Source organism: Nicotiana attenuata, chromosome 5, assembly GCF_001879085.1.
Source record: "Nicotiana attenuata strain UT chromosome 5, NIATTr2, whole genome shotgun sequence".
NCBI classification, from domain to species: Eukaryota; Viridiplantae; Streptophyta; class Magnoliopsida; order Solanales; family Solanaceae; genus Nicotiana; species Nicotiana attenuata.
In genome coordinates this window covers 12,115,089-12,134,259 of record NC_031993.1, presented here as the reverse complement: position 1 = coordinate 12,134,259, position 19,171 = coordinate 12,115,089, and the positions used below count along the sequence as shown (strand labels likewise).

The 19,171-nt window shown below is 36.3% G+C and overlaps 1 pseudogene; it reads right to left on the bottom strand.

Annotated features, from left to right (window-relative positions):
• On the bottom strand, window positions 2,366-12,450 carry LOC109225972 (annotated as a pseudogene).

Genomic DNA, 19,171 nt, shown 5'->3' with positions numbered 1-19,171 from the left:
TTACTAAGTTAGTTTTTACTAAGTTTTAACTTAAAAAAAAATAAAAAAAAAAAAAAAAAAAAAAAACTAGAAAAATGAAGAGAAAAAACATTTTTCAAAAGCGAAAATATTTTGTTGGAAATATTTTTTTCAGTTTTAAAAAAACGAAAATATTTTGTTAAAAACTGGAAAAAAAAATTCAGTGTTACAATTTTTTTTAGTTTTTATAAAAAAAAATTGGTTTAAAAAATGTTGTTTGCAATTTTTTTTAAGTATCATTCTTGTGCAATTATGATTCTTGTGCAAGTCAACAACTGTATATTCAAATAACAACCCTACAAAGCAACGACAAACTGTTGGCGATGTGAGACACCGACAAAATGGAGCACAGTCCTGCAGTAAAAATTGCAGAGACTATAGAGGGTGACAACTAAAAAGAATCTTGTAACTTTTGTTGAAAGAAAAACCCATGCATTACCATTAACAAACTCAATTAGTACTAAAGTAAGGACGGTGTTGTGAGCAGAACCGGACCCAAAATTTGAAGGACTTTTCGATTCAACTAAAATATTCTTTGTATATTTGGGTGCCCACTACTAATATATCACTATTTTTTAAAGACATATACCTGTATACATAGAATTTTTGTTGAACTTTACTGGTGCTGATGACCCCTCTCTGTATAGCGTAGGTCCGTCTCTGGCTGTGAGAGGAACTTACAAGCATCACATAGTCCAAGCAAATGTGTATCATCTTTTTTTTGACGGGTGAATTTATATCATTCTTTGCAATAAACACTGAATTAGGCAAAGGGGAAACTGTTTCTGTTGCTTTTATATTCGCTGTAAATGCATTACCTCCAATCGGTCACTTGTATTAGGAAGAAGTTCAGAGATCATACCATCTAATAGACCGTCTAAAGCACTAAGATATCATCTATGGCTGCAGATAGATGACACTTCAGTGTCTACTTCCCAAGTTGATCATCGTTAATTCTTAGTGTTAAAAATGCTTCAGTGTCTTTTTTTCTGGACTATATTATAAAAAAAGTGGCAGCCCGGTGCACTAAGCTCCCGCTATGCGCGGGGTCCAGAGAAGGACGAGACCACAAGGGTCTATTGTACGCAACATTACCCTGTATTTCTGCAAGAGCCTGTTTCCACAGCTCGAACCCGTGACCAGCTCCTGGTCACCAGGCAGCTAACATAGGTTAATATGTCATTTGAAGAAAACTTCAAACGTTTCAAAACTACATGGGAAAAAGCAACGATTTGAGAATTTTTGCATTTTAAAGTGACAAACAGAGTTGTTAATAGAAGAACCATAGTCAAAGTAAGAAGCAAATAGAAAAAATTGGAACATACATGATATACTTATTTTTCAGAATAGTTCTGCTGTCTACACACAAAAGGGAAACAAAAAGAAATTGAACAGAAGTCGTAGTAATACTTGATAATCAGTTACTGTATAAACCACAACGGACAAAAATAATATAAAAGGAAATTAATGTACAAATAAAGTTAATACATTCGTATGACATACTCACAGAGATTTGCCCAGATAATTAAGAGGTGGTTTGGTAGCTGGTTAGAAGAAAGGTTATTCATGTATAAGGAGTAACATAACTTATACCATGTTTGGTAGGCAATAGTTATTTTGTATAAAATTCTGCATAACTAATACCATGTTTGGTTGACATTTTTCAATTATGCATAAATAATACATGTATAAGTTATGAGTCAATCTGTGTATTATTTTATGCGGGGTAGAAGATGGAATAACTAATACATGTATTAGGAATACATGGATAAAATACTGAAATGACAAATTTACCCCTATCACTTTACACATAAGGCTTCCTTATTTCTCTGCCAACCCGTCAACAGGTTTCACTTGCTTTCACTTGCCAACTATATACCTTGTCTTCTCTCATTTTTAAAGAACAAACTAGCAAAAGCAAACTGGAGAAGCCACTAGAAAATGGAAATACCAAAACTAAGAAGTGAAAATCAAATATGTCTAAACTTCACATAGTTCAGTAGTATGACGAAGAAGTGAAAGTAACACCCAAAGTTACTAACTAAATTGTTTCCTACATAAATGGAAAGAGAGAAAAAACAATGCAAAAGAAGGTCAGGGGTATAGTTGTAAACAAGCATTTTACTTTAAAATTTATATAATGTATATCAATTTCTAATACAACAAACCAAACATTCAAAAAAATAATCTCTGCATAACTAATACCTGCATAACTAATCCCTGCATTACTTATCCCTGCATAACTAATCCCTGCATAACTAATACATGTATAACTAATACCTGCATAACTCTAACCGGCAACCAAACGACCCCTAAGGACCTACCATGACCAATCTCGCGCATGCACTCACGAGTAGCACTTTACCTCAAGGTTGTCTTCTCCCGTCGTATCGGCAACATATTCCTTAATCCTTATGGCTGAAACTTCCAGTTGACGGCTGCCCAACACTTTAATGAAAAAATATGAGCAAAACTATCCGGGATCTCCATAAGCTCAGTACAGTGTAGTATTTGTAATTCCTCAAGCACGGGAAAGGATTCCTCTCCATTAACCTTCCATTCAGAAAAAGACACCGTATCCAATGTCAGCGATTTGAGATTCTCAAAGGCGTCTTCTTCTTCCATGTTCCATTCTTTTCCCTGGATGATTGCTTCTTCTAGACTCTTCAGGTTTTGAAGGTTTGCAATTCTTGACAGTGAATTGGATGGCAGAGCAAAGCTTCCCAATACAAGTTTTTTCAAGCTCGAAGGGAATTGAAAATCACACTGATGTATACTTCAAGTTCATCAAGGATATCCAATCTTGGAAAACAAATCTGCTCTGCTGAACAAGGCCAGGGTTCCTCAATGGTGAATGTAAGGCTTCCAAGATTGGGAAACCTTTTGAAAATATCCTCTCTGTTTCCCCAAGAGGAAAGCTTGAGACCATACAATATTCTTAAATTCTCTAACTTTAAGTCCTCTTCTAACACTGTTGGTTCATCAGTATCCAAATCAAAGACCGAACAACTATCCATACTCACATGTTGTAACTTTACAAGACTCCAAATACTAGGTGATAGTACCATGTTTGATCCCTGGTTATCCACCACAAGAGTTTCCAGATTTAAGAGGTTTAAGAATGACGGAGGAAGAGCTTTTAACTTCATCTGAATCTTTAAGCACCTTAAATGAACAAGCATGCCTATTTCATTCAGCAAAGAATACGGAGCACTTGAACTTATGAAATCAAACAACTTTTCCTTTCTAGCTTTTAACAAACAAAAATCATGCACAAGATCATGAATTCCGCAACTCGATGACCTGCCTCTCTCATCGCAAACTATTACCAAGCTATTGGAAAGTAACTCATCCAAATAAACCTCCACTACTTCTTCCACACTTTTCATCTCAGTCTGTTCCACAAGTCCTTCAGCACTCCATAAATCTTTCAGTTCAGAGATTTCAATATATTCATCCTTTGGATAGCTTGCAAGGTAAAGTAGGCACGGCTTTAAGTGATCTGATAAATGGTCATAACTAAATTGTATAACCTTCATGAATTCAAAATCATATGATAAAATGGAATTCAAATTATTTAGAACTTCACACCACAAAGACTTATTCTTCTCTTTCGTTGCAATGACTCCGCCAATCAGATGAAGTACCAACGGAAGCCCTTGACATTTTCGGGCTATTTCATATCCAACATCCAACAGTTCATCAGGGCAACTTTCTTTCCGAATACCTTTCTCTCTAATAATTCCCAACTTTCTTCTAGACGTAGCAATCGAAGAGAAAGAGGATCACTGTAGCGTTTTCCATACAAAGCCACTTCCTTCATTCGACTTGTTAAAATAACTCTGCTTCCTTTCATAAATTCAGGAAAATGTCTTGTTAAATCATCCCATGCTGCAATATCCCACAAGTCATCCAAGACAATTAGGTACCTCCTTCTGCATAGCTCTCTTTGGAGCTTATCACCAACAACAAAATCCTCACTGAATTTGGCATCTGATCCAATGACTTGATTATAAATTTTCTGCAAAATCTTATTCATGTCATACTCTTAGTCGATTGTGCACCATGCACGAACATCGAAATGATTAGCAATAGACTTATCATTATATACTCTGTAAGCCAATGTAGTTTTTCCAAGCCCTGGCATGCCAGTGATCGAAATGACATCTAGCGTTGCTGGTCCACTAGTGAGCTTCCTTATTATCCAGTTTGTCTCCTCCTTAAACTGTGACGACCCAAAGGGTCATCACCGTTTCCTCATCCGTTCCGTGCTTCCGAGGCCTTGAAAACCTCATTTTTTACTTGCCTCGATTTGCGTGCGCAGTCCGGGCGCATAGCCGGAAAGCTTTTATGTTGAAATATGTGAATTCTGTGAAAAATTTGAAGAATTTTGACATTAATATGATTACAGCTAACTTTGGTCAACGTTTTTGGTAAACGGACCCGGACCCGGGATTGGACGGTCCCGGAAGGTCCGTAGAAAAATAAGGGACTCGGGCATGTGCCCGGAGTCGAATTCCGAGGTCTAGAGCCCGAGGAAAGAATTTTTCTGTGAAATTGTTTTTCTGAAATTAATAAGGAAAATGGAAATGAAAATTTATTAAAAGACTGTGGTATCGGGCTCGTATTTTGGTTCCGACGCCCGGTACAAGTCTTATATATTGTTTAAGCGCTTTCTGTGAAGTTTGGTCGAAATCGGACGTCGTTTGACGTGTTTCGGACCTAATTATCTAAAGTTGAAAGTTTATGAAGTTTGAAATAGAAATGATGATTTTGAGGCTTGATTCAATGATTTTTGATGTTATTTTGGCGATTTGATCGCTCGAGTAAGTTCGTAGGATGTTATTGAGTTAGTGTGTGTGATTGGTTAGGAGCCCCGGGGGCTCGGGAGTGTTTCGGAGGTGTTCCGGGATGGTTTTTGACTTTGAAAAGTTGCAGAAAATTCAGGTCTGGTGTTCTGGCATGTTGTTCTATGCGATCGCATAGGAGCCTCCGCGATCGCATAGTGTAAAATCTTAGGTGCCCAGTTTTACTCAATGCGATCGCATAGATTCACCCGCGATCGCATAGCTTAGCCAATTCCTCCAGTACGAACGCACCCTTCCTCCCGCGATCGCAAAGCACTAAACCAAACCTGGGAATTTCCAGCCTCGTTCTTCTATGCGTTCGCAGCACCCTTTGTGCGATCGCAGTGGTCAATTTCCCTATCCCTATGCGATCGCATGAGCTTCTTCGCGATCGCATAGAGTATTTTCGCCCAGTTAAATTTTATGAAAAATTTCCAGAAACAGTACACTCGGGAATTCTTCACTTTTCTCACGAGCCCTCTTCTCTCCCAAGCTTTAGGAAGCCATTAAAGCCCCCAATCTTCAAGACCACTTGAGTAAGTAATTTTCCACTTATTTCCTTCACTTTTCCTTCATTAATTAGCAAGTTTCTAAGCCTAAATCATGAAATCAAAGTAGAAATTATGGGTTTTGGGTAGAGTTAGGGTTTTGAGAATTTTGGGTGATTCAACCTCAATTTGGGGTCGAATCTTAAAATAAATTATATATTTGCACTCGTGGGGTTATGGGTGATCGGGTTTTGTCCGTAGCCTAGAGTTNTGAGCATCAGAGGCCTGGTGGTTTGTCTCAAAGGATTGAGCTTCCCGAGTGGAAGAGGGAGAGGATTACCATGGATTTCATTACTGGACTTCCGTTGACTCGGAAGAAGTTTGATGCTATTTGGGTCATTGTTGATAGGCTGACCAAGTCAGCGCATTTCATTCCAGTAGCAGTCTCCTATTCATCCGAGAGGTTAGCTGAGATTTATATCCGGGAGATTGTTCGCCTTCATGGTGTGCCGGTATCTATCATTTCGGATCGGGGTACGCAGTTTACCTCGCGCTTCTGGAGAGCGGTTCAGCAAGAGTTAGGTACCCAGGTTCAGTTGAGTACAGCGTTCCATCCTCAGACGGACGGTCAGTCCGAGCGGACTATTCAGATTTTGGAGGATATGCTCCGGGCCTGTGTCATTGATTTTGGAGGCTCGTGGGACCAGTTTTTGCCTTTAGCAGAGTTCGCCTACAACAACAGCTACCAGTCCAGCTTTCAGATGGCTCCATATGAGGCATTGTATGGTAGGCGATGTCGGTCTCCAGTCGGATGGTTCGAGCCGGGAGAGGCTCGGTTATTGGGTACAGACTTAGTTCAGGAGGCCTTAGATAAGGCCAAGATTATTCAGGAGAGGCTTCGTTCAGCTCAGTCTAGGCAGAAGACTTATGCAGACCGTAAAGTCCGAGAGGTAGCTTTCATGATTGGAGAGCGAGTATTGCTCCGGGTGTCGCCCATGAAGGGCGTGATGAGATTCGGGAAGAAGGGCAAGCTTAGCCCTAGGTACATTGGTCCGTTCGAGATTCTCGATCGAGTAGGAGAGGTGGCTTATAGGCTTGCATTGCCACCTAGCTTATCAGCCGTGCACCCAGTTTTTCATGTGTCTATGCTTCGGAGATATCACGGTGATCCTACCCATGTATTAGACTTCAGCACGGTCCAGTTGGACAAGGATCTGTCATATGAGGAGGAGCCGGTAGCTATTCTAGACCGGCAGGTCCGACAGCTGAGGTCGAAGAGTTTTCCTTCTGTTCGTGTTCAGTGGAGAGGTCAGCCCCCTGAGGCCTCGACCTGGGAGTCCGAGTCTGACATGCGGAGCCGTTATCCACATCTATTCCCTGACTCAGGTACTTCTTTCTTTTGTCCGTTCGAGGACGAACGGTTGTTTTAGAGGTGGAGGATGTGATGACCCAAAGGGGTCATCACCTGTTTCCTCATTCGTTCCGTGCTTCCGAGGCCTTGAAAACCTCATTTTTACTTGCCTCGATTTGCGTTCATAGTCCGGGCGCATAGCCGGAAAGCTTTTATGTTGAAATATGTGAATTCTGTGAAAAATTTGAAGAATTTTGACATTAATATGATTACAGTTGACTTTGGTCAACGTTTTTGGTAAACGGACCCGGACCCGAGATTGGACGGTCCCGGAAGGTCCGTAGAAAAATAAGGGACTCGGGCATGTGCCCGGAGTCGAATTCCGAGGTCTAGAGCCCGAGGAAAGAATTTTTCTGTGAAATTATTTTCTGAAATTAACAAGGAAAAATGGAAATGAAAATTTATTAAAAGACTGTGGTATCGGGCTCGTATTTTGGTTCCGACGCCCGGTACAAGTCTTATATATTGTTTAAGCGCTTTCTGTGAAGTTTGGTCGAAATCGGACGTCGTTTGACGTGTTTCGGACCTAATTATCTAAAGTTGGAAGTTTATGAAGTTTGAAATAGAAATGATGATTTTGAGGCTTGATTCAATGATTTTTGATGTTATTTTGGCGATTTGATCGCTCGAGTAAGTTCGTAGGATGTTATTGAGTTAGTGTGTGTGATTGGTTAGGAGCCCCGGGGGCTCGGGAGTGTTTCGGAGGTGTTCCGGGATGGTTTTTGACTTTGAAAAGTTGCAGAAAATTCAGGTCTGGTGTTCTGGCATGTTGTTCTATGCGATCGCATAGGAGCCTCCGCGATCGCATAGTGCAAAATCTTAGGTGCCCAGTTTTACTCAATGCGATCGCATAGATTCACCCGCGATCGCATAGCTTAGCCAATTCCTCCAGTGCGAACGCACCCTTCCTCCCGCGATCGCAAAGCACTAAACCAAACCTGGGAATTTCCAGCCTCGTTCTTCTATGCGTTCGCAGCACCCTTTGTGCGATCGCAGTGGTCAATTTCCCTATCCCTATGCGATCGCATGAGCTTCTTCGCGATCGCATAGAGTATTTTCGCCCAGTTAAATTTTATGAAAAATTTCCAGAAACAGTACACTCGGGAATTCTTCACTTTTCTCACGAGCCCTCTTCTCTCCCAAGCTTTAGGAAGCCATTAAAGCCCCCAATCTTCAAGACCACTTGAGTAAGTAATTTCCCACTTATTTCCTTCACTTTTCCTTCATTAATTAGCAAGTTTCTAAGCCTAAATCATGAAATCAAAGTAGAAATTATGGGTTTTGGGTAGAGTTAGGGTTTTGAGAATTTAGGGTGATTCAACCTCAATTTGGGGTCGAATCTTAAAACAAATTATATATTTGGACTCGTGGGGTTATGGGTGATCGGATTTTGGTCCGAGCCTCGAGTTGGGACCATGTGGGCCCGGTGTCTAATTTTGGTATTTTTGGAAGAATGCTAGAAAATTCATATCTAGGCTATGGGATGTTGCCATTGAGTCTTTATTGATATTATTAAATTAATCATGCCTAGATATCACTGTTTCGGAGTCGGATTGTAGAGGAAAGGCGGTCTTTGAAGGTTGATTGCTATTCTTGGGACCGAGGTAAGTGTTTGGTTTAACCCTAGCTTGAGGGAATAGGAGTTGAGTCTTGTTGCTAATTGCTATGTGATCGAGTACGATGTATAGGCATGGTGACGAGTATCTATACATTGGTGTCTAGCATGACCGTGAGTCCTTAAAATGCGATTATCATGAACTGATTGTGAATTCCATGTTTATTGGAGTATTTCTATATGTTGTGAACTACATGTGAATGATGATATGATAATTTGATTCCTAGGAGCATTGGCTCGAATTGTGATACGAATATTGAAAGTATATGAAACGACTTGATTTCACTGAGGAGCGTCGGCTCCAGTGGTAGAACGAATTGTAAAAGTAAAAGTGAGAAAGAGAAGAGATCATTATGTTGCCCTCTTGACGGGCTATTGTTAGGTTGTGATTCCTCTACATTGTGTTCTTGACGGATACTAGGGTCGCTTAGGTTAATGTTTCCTTGTGTCGTGGGATGACTATAGTTATAGCTGAGATGGTTAAGTAACGTAATAGGCTAGCTATCAATGGGGTGGTTAGGTGAGGTAATCGGTTAGATATAGCTGAGATGGTTAAGTGTGGTAATAGGTTGGTTATAGCTGTGGTAGTTAGATGTTGGGGCTAATGTGGTTATAGTAATCCCCTTGCCGGAATATTTGAGATGATGTTTTGTCCCCTTACTAGGAAGTCGTTATATTGTTGTTTGTGACGGAATATGAGGTAAGAGATTTCTTGGAGCTTGGGCTCCAGTGATATCGTGGGATAAGAAAAGTAAGAAAGAGAAAGCGTTGTTGATTATTCCCTTGCCGGGACGTTTGGTTGAACTTGTTGGATTCTTTCCCTTGCCGGGATGTTTGTCAAATATTTGCTTATTTTTATGCCCCTTTATTGTGACTGTTGTTTGGGGAGTCGGACTGTTAAATGATATTGAGGATCGGGTTGCGCGCCGCAACAATGATATTGAGGATCGGGTTGCGCTCCGCAACAATGATATTGAGGATCGGGTTGCGCGCCGCAACAATGATATTGAGGATCGGGTTGCACGCCGCAACAGTAAAAGGTGAGGATCGGGTTGCGCGCCGCAACAATGATACATGGTAAATGATATGGGTCGGGTTGCACGCCGCAACAGTGGTATTTGTGGAGCGGGTTGCACGCCGCAACAGTTATTGAGGCTATGTGTTTGTATTTGAGTATTGATTCCTTGTTCATTGTGAACCTAAGTTGCTTTAGTTGTTACTCTTGATTGCTGTTAATATTGTATCTCCCCTTAGCATGTCTCCCCTCCCATGTTGTTAATTACTTGGTATTCGATTTCCGCTGTATATTTATAACTGCACAGGTTTATGTGATGTCCAGTCTAGCCTCGTCACTACTTCGCCGGTGTTAGGCTAGACACTTACCAGCACATGGGGTCGGTTGTGCTGATGCTACACTTCTGTGCATTTTTGCACAGGTTCAGGTTTTGAGGAGCAGCAGCAGCAGTAGTAAGGGAGCAGGCTTTCATATCACGAGACTGAGGTAGCTTTGCAGGCGTCCGCAGGCCAGGCGTCTCTTGTTTATGTTTCCTTTTGACTGTTGCCTCATTGTTTTCGAGACAGACAGCTATTATATTTCTTTCAGACTTTGTATTTAGTTTATTCTTAGTGGTTCGTGAGTAATGTGACACGAAATCTTGGGTAGAGACTATTGTTGACTATTCCGCGTTTTGATTCAGACTTATAAATTAGACTTCCGCTATTGTTATTATTAAATTCCACATTTCTTTTAGATGCTAAAGATTGTTAACAGATTTATTTATTAATGAAAGGTAAATAAGTTGGCTTGCCTAGCTACCACGAGTAGGCGCCATCACGATCCCGATGGTGGGAAATCCGGGTCGTGACATAAACCCACTCTGAACTAGCTTGTTGGGAGAGTTTACGACAATAAGACCCTCGTTCTTTTGGATCTTCTTTGATACCTCCTCTTTGATAAGCTTGATCTTTTCTACATTACCCGGAAGTGAGAAGATAAGTTGCAAGAGACCGCGATCTCTGATCATAATTGAACTAATGGCATGGTCTGCCTCATACGCCACATCTAGAACACGAGTCCAGAGATCTTTGTTCAATTCCTGCTCAACATTCGTGAAGAACGGTCTGATGAATTCTAGGTATTCTTTCACCAGTCCAATTTCTTTCTTCATTAAAACAACTGAATACGCATTGGAATTGAGCAAGTCATTTAAATTTTTGAGTAGAAGAGTCATGAAGAGTGGTCCGTCACTCATGGGGAAGTTGAGTTGAGATGAATCTTCGGGGGCTTTCAGGAAAACATCTTGAGATCTTCCTTCAGTAGTTCAATACTCTCCGGCAGGTGTAGACTGCAACAATTTGTTTCACTGGCATTCACTTCACCCCTTGATTTCTTTTCTAAGTTGCAAACAAGAAATGATACTTCCCTGGTAAGTGCTCCAACACGTGTCAAGAGATCGAACAATTTTTCATGATGAATAAAGTCCTTGGGCATATCTGTGAGAATAATCAATAGGAACTCTATCACGACATGAATGTTTCGAGCTGAAGTGCTAGCAGTAAGAACAGCCACCATGTGCGCTTGTAGATGAATCAAATATTCTCTAAGAATGTATGGAGAGGCTCCTAGGAGCTTCTTAAAGAATACTTGTGTTGACTTTGAAGTTGTCAAATTTGTAGAACATATGTGCATAACTTCCAGCTCAACAGGAATAATCTTCACAAGTAGATCAGCTAGCTTGAAATTTAGTTGAGGGACACCAAGTTGATCAGTCAAAAGGACAAAACAGAAGTGTCCTACTCTCTCAGCCATAAGTTGAAATCGAGGTAAGACATATTCAATTGTCTCATGCTCAATGCAACCATTTACTTCTAACCGAAGGAAATCTCTTATATTGTCACATACATTTTGAATTATCTCATATTGAGTTTTCAACTCCGCACAGTGCTTGGGAAGATCACAGAGATTCACGAGGAGCGATTCCAAAAGTTCAACCAACTGCTCCTCAGTCATGGTGGCACTTGATTTAGAATGAAGTGGTGAGCTGATACAACTTTTGATATTTTCCAGGACGCGAGGAACGACATGATCCTTGTCATATTTAACCAGCAAGTTATCTCCACTTTCATAGAAAACTGACTGAACCAGATCATCGACCTGTTGTGCTTTGCGAGACATTTTCGCATTAAAACCATCCAAATTGGAACAAGAAAGCTGAAGAAATGTCGACATAAATGTCAGCTCCAATTTCAGCTTTTCAATTTGATACATATCAAGAACAATTTGATCTCGTCCATTCTTTAACCTCTCTATGAAATCCAGAAGATTGAAAATGTCCTTGCGAAGTACATAAGATGAGACCTGCCAAAAGACCAAATGTATTAATGTAATATCAAATTTTCAAAGCTGCAATTTTATCTGACAAATTTTACTCTGCATTGTAGACACGCAACTAACATAGTTGTAGAGGGCTTTGCTTCAAAATACAAAGCAAGCGTTAAAGAAAGATGGTTTATTTTAATTTGTATGTATATGATTTAGCATCTTAATAAGTGGTTACTTTCTCTAAATAAGGGTAAACTAAGTTCAACCAAAAAAAAAAAAAAAGAGTATTTCCAATTTATATTTGCCACAATCTAGTTAATCACTCCATACATTGAAACACTTTTACCTTTTGATGATTAGTAAATAATTTCAATAACCATTTTCTGGAAGAAGAGACGAATAAAGGTAACTTTCAAACATACATATAAAACACCTCTTGCGTATTTAAACGAGGATCAAGAAGCTATAAATGTTCACGTGCTCAATTAAAACATGCCTTTATTCGAGTGTCTGAATGAAATATACAGGCAAATTTAAGGGTCTTTTGACGTATTTCCGCCTTCTCTTGAGGCTTATATGAATAATCATCCAAGCCAATATTGGTTTTAATACGTATAAGTATTGTATGACGTACCAATGAGTTGTTTCCTTCCCCTTTGTCTGTTTCTCCTTCATTTTGTTTTCCTCTTTCCATTTATGTAATTCTCACTAGTCAAGCCAAAGTATCTTTCCTTTTCCTTCCTTTCAAATCTGATGTATAAAAAGTACACTATTAGGAGAAGTAGAAAAAAATAAAGAACACAAGAAACTGAAAAACAAGTGGATTGACCATACTACTCTCAGCCCAGTTACCAAAATGTAATACTTTTTCAGCTATTATAAACACTAAGATTTTCATCTTGATGTACTAAGAAAATAAATTATTCATCTTAAGCTTTTGATTCTTGAAACAGCGAATGGTGTGTAATAAGCAATTATTTTGATGAACAGTAATTTTAGATGCAGTTAGTCTAAAACACCAGAAATGTCAATCTTATTTATGCTGAACTGAGTTGGGTCAAGATGGCTGAGTTCGATAAATGGGCGGGTCAATCACTAGTCCAACCTTGGACGGGTCAAATTGATTTAGGTTCAAATTGTCACCCCAATTTTTTACCATGACTTTTCCAACACAGCTAAATCTGTTGCTGATTTGAGCTGTTAGTCTTAACTAGCTAGTATATGATTTAGCTGAGCCTCATCCATTATCTATTTTGCTTAACTGATCAATAAAAGAAAGAAGAATCTTTGTTACAGTATATCTTTGAGTCGGAAAACAAAAACCCTAGTAAATTTAAAGTAGAGAACAACAGAAATTAAATAAGAGATGTTCAACATAACCATACCTTTAAGTTCAGCAAACCAAGATTAAGCTGTTAGGAACACTTGCTTGTTTAGATTTTAGTTGAAAAAAGTGGCTAAGGACAATTTGAAAGGCCACCAATAGAAAGAAGAATCAAATACAGATTGATAATTCCATGTTTAACATGCAAGTCAATGACTTATGAATTGAAGTCTTTTAATACTGATTGTCACTCTTAATCTTTGTAATCAAATGTTGAATTATATACACGTCTCTGGCTTATATTTTTTAATACTAGTATGTATGAACATGCTTTGCACGTTAATAATGGCTCATGATGATCTTTATATGAAGTAACAATACAATTTAATTAATGAAAGAATTTTATGTATAATAATACAACAATCATCTAAATACCGAAAAATATTATTACATTAGCATAATACATAAATTTAAAATAAAAGGACATCATCAAAACTTACACAAATGATCAATTTTGTCATGTTAGTTAGATAACTATGTATTATAATTTAATAGTATTTAATGTGATGGTATCTTAACGAACACCTCTTTGTGGACAATATTTTTTTGTGTATGTTTCCTCCTAATGCTTTGGTTGCTCCCCCTTAACCAGAACTCTTGTTGTCGATCTTGATACCTCTCTTGAAAGTGCAACATACAGTTGTTCGTGCAAGAAAATATATTGCGGTAAATATAGTCCAATATTTAGGATGTTTGTCCTTGCGCTTTATTTATTATATTGCAAAACATAAACATACTAAAAATTATTTTCACACAAATTTAAAAGGATATTCCTTAGTTTCGAAAGACGAAAGTTGAATTCAGGGATACTTAGAAGCACATTGACCAGTATCATAATTTTTGCATGTATGACGTTATTGTCAAATCTTCTATATACCATATGTGTGCTATCATAAGCTATTTGGCATATCTATGTTTTCAGTAGCATGACATGCATTTTTTTTGTTCAAAATCAACCAACATACAATGGAAGATCAATTTTAACTTAGTCTATTATATATACGGTGACACTAACATATTTAAGATATAATAAGTTTGACAACAAACATGTATGATAGAAGGCCATTTGGTATTAAAGTGTTTAAGTATTCTTCTTGGTAGTAATTATTGGTATCATTTTCTGCTGGGTCAAAAACAGAAAAATATTTTTTTTTTACTATAAAATATTGCAACCAACCTTTTATTTAGTTGATCAACATATTCATTTATGCTAACTAAGATATCTTTTTAATTCTATCATGTGATTTGCACAAATTGCGTTAGAAATATTCCTCTAATTAAATACACTACTATTACCATGGGGATTGATAACCAAGTGTTCAGGAAGAACCAAAATCATCTTTTATTGGATGCTCTTCTTTGTTTCCGACACGAAGCAAGAAGATACTGAATATTGGATCTGTTCTTACTTTATATTTGATAATAAAAAATATTATTTGAGTATAAAATTAGTTCAAATATAATATAAAAATATATTATCATGGGATATTTTTTTCTCAATTTCAACTCTTTATGCAGTCTATTTAACATTACTTTTATTTTTTCTGGTATTGGACATTATGGAGTGGTAATGTATTGCCAATATGGAGGATTCTTATAAAATTAGTTATTGAACCTTCATGCATATTTTAAAAAAATAATAAGTTAATAGGAAAATTTTATTAATTGAAAATATTAAATATTAAAAAAACATAAAAAATATTATAGTTAAAAAGGGTTCAAATTAAATAAAAAAGAAACGTATTAGATACCTTTCAAAATCTGCATAAGACGAGTTCCATATTTATATTAATTGAAATTATATGATTAAGACATACAAGTTATTATTCTAAGCGAGCTAGTCATTAAAGAAACAATAATAATAAACAATAGAAAAGATAAACTTTAGACACTAATAAAGAAAGTTTTATACGATAAGCCAATTCGAGTACAAACTCTACATAAGAGAAAATGAGTATATAATTTATACTAATAGGATTCATAAAGGTAATCATGTAGGATTCCTAACGTGTAGTATTATGTCTTAAAATTAATAGGATTATAAAGTTAATATCTAGAATTCCGGTTATGTCCTTGTATTATGAGTTATTATGCATAATATTATAAGGTTATTTTTGTAAACCGACATTGTATTCATGCTTTTATAATAATATAGATATAGATATATACTCCACTTTTTTTGGGTTTTTTTTGTATTAATCAAATCTTATCTTGATATTAGTGCAAGTTTTTAATAAAAAATTAAGAGTTTGTTTGGATGGGCTTAAAAGCTGGTCAAATCAGCTTTTAACTCATTTTTTAGCTTATTGAGGTGTTTGGCAAACTTAAAATCTGCTTAAAGGTCAAATGCTTTTAAGCCAAAAGGTCCAAATTAAGCCAAAAGTGATAAGGTGGGTAATTCCTACTTTTTTTTTCTAGCTTAAAAGCCATTCCCCTTTGACCAAGTATTTTACATTGCTATCCCTGATACTTATGTATAATTTCCAAAATACCCCAATCTTTTCTTTTTCTCCTTTCCTCCGCCATTTTCAATCTCTGCCCTCCAAATTCCATAATTTTTTCTTTTTCTCCTTTCCTTTGCCATTTCCAGTTTGTGCCTTCCAAATTCCATCACTGCCGAACTCTTTTGGTTTTGGATTCAGGAGAGTGAAAAATAGTGTTTTGTTCTTTGTAGAGTTATTCAACAATGTTTTGTTCTTTGTAGAGTTATTATCCCTTTTACTTTTTCTAAATCCAAAACTATCCTTCCCTTACTAATTAATAAATCCCGTGCCGCCATTTTGGATTATCAATTTGTTTTAAGTTGTAAACGTAAAGCCAACGGTAGCTTTGTAAATGTTTGATACATTTAATATTTTATATACATTGTTTGTTTTAGTTTCTTTTTGGTTCCATAACATTTTTTTAAAAGATTGCTGATGAATCCCTCATGTTTCTTAAATTGGTGAAAATATATTCTAAATCAAAATTTTCAATGAATCTACATGTTAACAAAGAATTTGAAGCTATGAGCCGAAAAAATATTTTTTGGTGATATAATAGATTATTGCATGTTATTTAAATAAATAATTTATATTTAGGCAATCAGTTTAAACTGAAAATGAACTAAATTATAATTTTTTTGTATATGTACTAATTTAGAATAAAACATTATCGTAATCATTTCCTTTATAGTGTTAACAACTTTAAGGATATTTCAGTCATTTTAACAGAAACAAGTGTTTGCCAGCACTTATTTACCAAACACTTCAACAACTTTTTTTAAGTTTCAGCACTTTTATCCAAACACTTAATTACTTATTTATAAAACAGGCCCCATCACTTAAAAGTGATTTTAAGCACTTATACTTAAAAGCCACTTTTTTTAAGCCAATCCAAACGGGCTCTAAATCTTGTTTGAATTAGCTTTTAAGATGGTCAAATCAACTTTTAAGCTTTTTAATTTTTTTTAGTGTTTAACTTGGTCAAATCAACTTTTAAACTTTTTAATTTTTTTTTTAGTATTTAACAAAGTGAAAAAGTATTTAAAATAAGTCAAAAATAATAAGTTGGGTAAAGCAAATTCATACGGACTCGATATAGAGTTTGGTAGAATGGTAAAGTTATTTGCCATGAGTTGTAGTCATTAATGCTTGTATTAGAATGCAAGCAATAACTATATAGATGTCAATCTATATAATTATGGATTGACAATCTATAATTATAGATGTCAATCTATATAACTTGGGTAAAACTAAAATATTCTGTGCACCAAATAATCTTTTTTTTCCAATAATTATATAGATGTCAATCAATAGAATCAAAATTCCCTTCAACATTTTGAAAGTGGCCAGAAGAGGAGTAGTTGTGAAACAGAAATTAATTTATGTAGGCAGCCTAATGTGTCTAACGGGGAAATGAGTGCACACGTGTCCACTGATGGAGTAGATATTTTTCCAAGCAATAGAATAAAAAATATTTTTTAAAACTCTTTTTCAACCTTTCTCATTCTATTTCTTATTCCCACTCTTACCAACCCCATCTCACTCACCCCACCCTCGCTCCCCAACCCTACCCTAAATAAAAATATTATTAATAATATATAAATTTTTTTTATTTCAACAAATGAGTATTTTCTTTTTATAATGTAAAAAAATATTTTTTCATTTCAATAAAATGAGTATTTTCTTTTCATGATGTAGAAAAGATATTTTTTTTAATTTCAATAAAATGATTACTTTATTTTTATTTTGTAGAAAGAGTACTTTCTTTTTCAACCAAAAAATAATATTTTCTTTATAGTTACGAAGTATTTGCGTGATTGTTCAAGAAAACAGAGTCCTAAAAATGTTGGATATATGGGGAGGGGGTGGGGGGAGGAGACTTAAGGAAAGGGGGTGAGGAGAGTAGCATTAGAAAATATTTTTTTCCTCTCTAACCAAACACTAGAGAATACTTTTCGAAAAAAGTTTTTCACTTACCAACCAAACAAGAGAAAATAAATAATAAAACCACTCATTTCCATGAAAACTTTTTCCATGGAAAACATTTTTCTTTATACCAAACACACTCATAAACTTTTATGCATCCTTGTGCCACAGATCACATGATATTTCCTACAGAATACTGCTGAGCTAGAGTGCCAGTTAGGGGTTTGATCAAACTCATTAGCTTTCGTTTAAATTATGTATTTATCTTAAAAATCCATGAAATATGCATATATTTTTAATTTAAAACCTAATAACTTAGAATAACTGGAATACTAAACCCATAAACTTCAAATCTTGGCTCCGCCTCTATCAATCCAATTCGAACCCTATCACAACACTTCCGATTCCTATTTAGTATTTACAATATCAAGTGCCCGAACTTTGCATTCCTGCTTGATTTGGCTGATGGCACTTCAATTTAGTATTTATGAAACCAACTTGTTATTTAATTTCATTGTTGTATGGATACCACACATACAAGATAGAAGGAGTTTATGAGAGAGACTCACAGAGCTAGTAGGAGGACAACAGGGCCCATGGCTAGTATCAATGGCGGATTCAGAATTTTTAAGTCATGGGTGCTCGCGGGTAAAAATTCTAAAAGAAGTTTAGTTATGGATGCTCACTCAATATTTATCCAAATATTTTTATAATTGCTTATATAAATTTACTAAATCTGGTCAGTGATGTGGATCGGCCACTGGCTAGTATGCTGAGGACAGACACTTTGGGGCTCCTGTACAAGAAGCAGTTAGAGATTTTAGAGAATTTTTGTTTGACACTAGTATGACTGAGTTACAATACACTACGGGTTTTCGGGAACCCAGTAACTTTTGCGTAGACCCTATATTTATATTAAGAAATTCACTAAATATTTGTAAATATTTAAATGTGAACCTAATTATTATTGCACATTAATCTAAAATTACGGTAGGAACCCATAAGCATCAAATCTTGGATTCGCCACCAGAGACTATACTTGGACAAAAAACAATATGTATAGTTGGATTGATAGGGCTATAGTGAATGCAGAATGGATGAACTTAGGGCTATAGTTGGATTGATAGGGCTATAGTATTAGTACAAATGTGTGTAGAGGTAGATATGGTATAAGCTCAAGGAGGTGAAGCAAGATATGAAGAAGTTAAACACGACAATATACGTGGGTAGACATGAAGCTAGAAGAAATAAGAAAAAAATCTCGAGGTGGTACAATAACAAATGGGAACTCAGCTGTTACACGCTAATCTATCTATCTATATTATTATAAAAGCACGAATATTTCATGCTAAATATTATACGACTAAAATATTCCTAAGATGTTAATCGACTTTTATGCCCTTAAATATTTGTATTAAAAGTAGATATAATTGTAATATTCGAAATATTACCCAAAGAAGGAATTATTTTCCGATTTAAACTATTTATACGCCGACAGTGATTTCCTACATTACATAGCCGAGTTTGTGCATAGAATCCTTTTTCAACTTAACAGCCGGTGGTTCAGACATAAGAGGGATAGTAGCCTAATCCTTTTTGGACCAATATACATAGTTCAGTTATCGTTTGGTGTACGTTTGATATTTTATTCTCCGGCTTGTATAGGATTTAAATTTG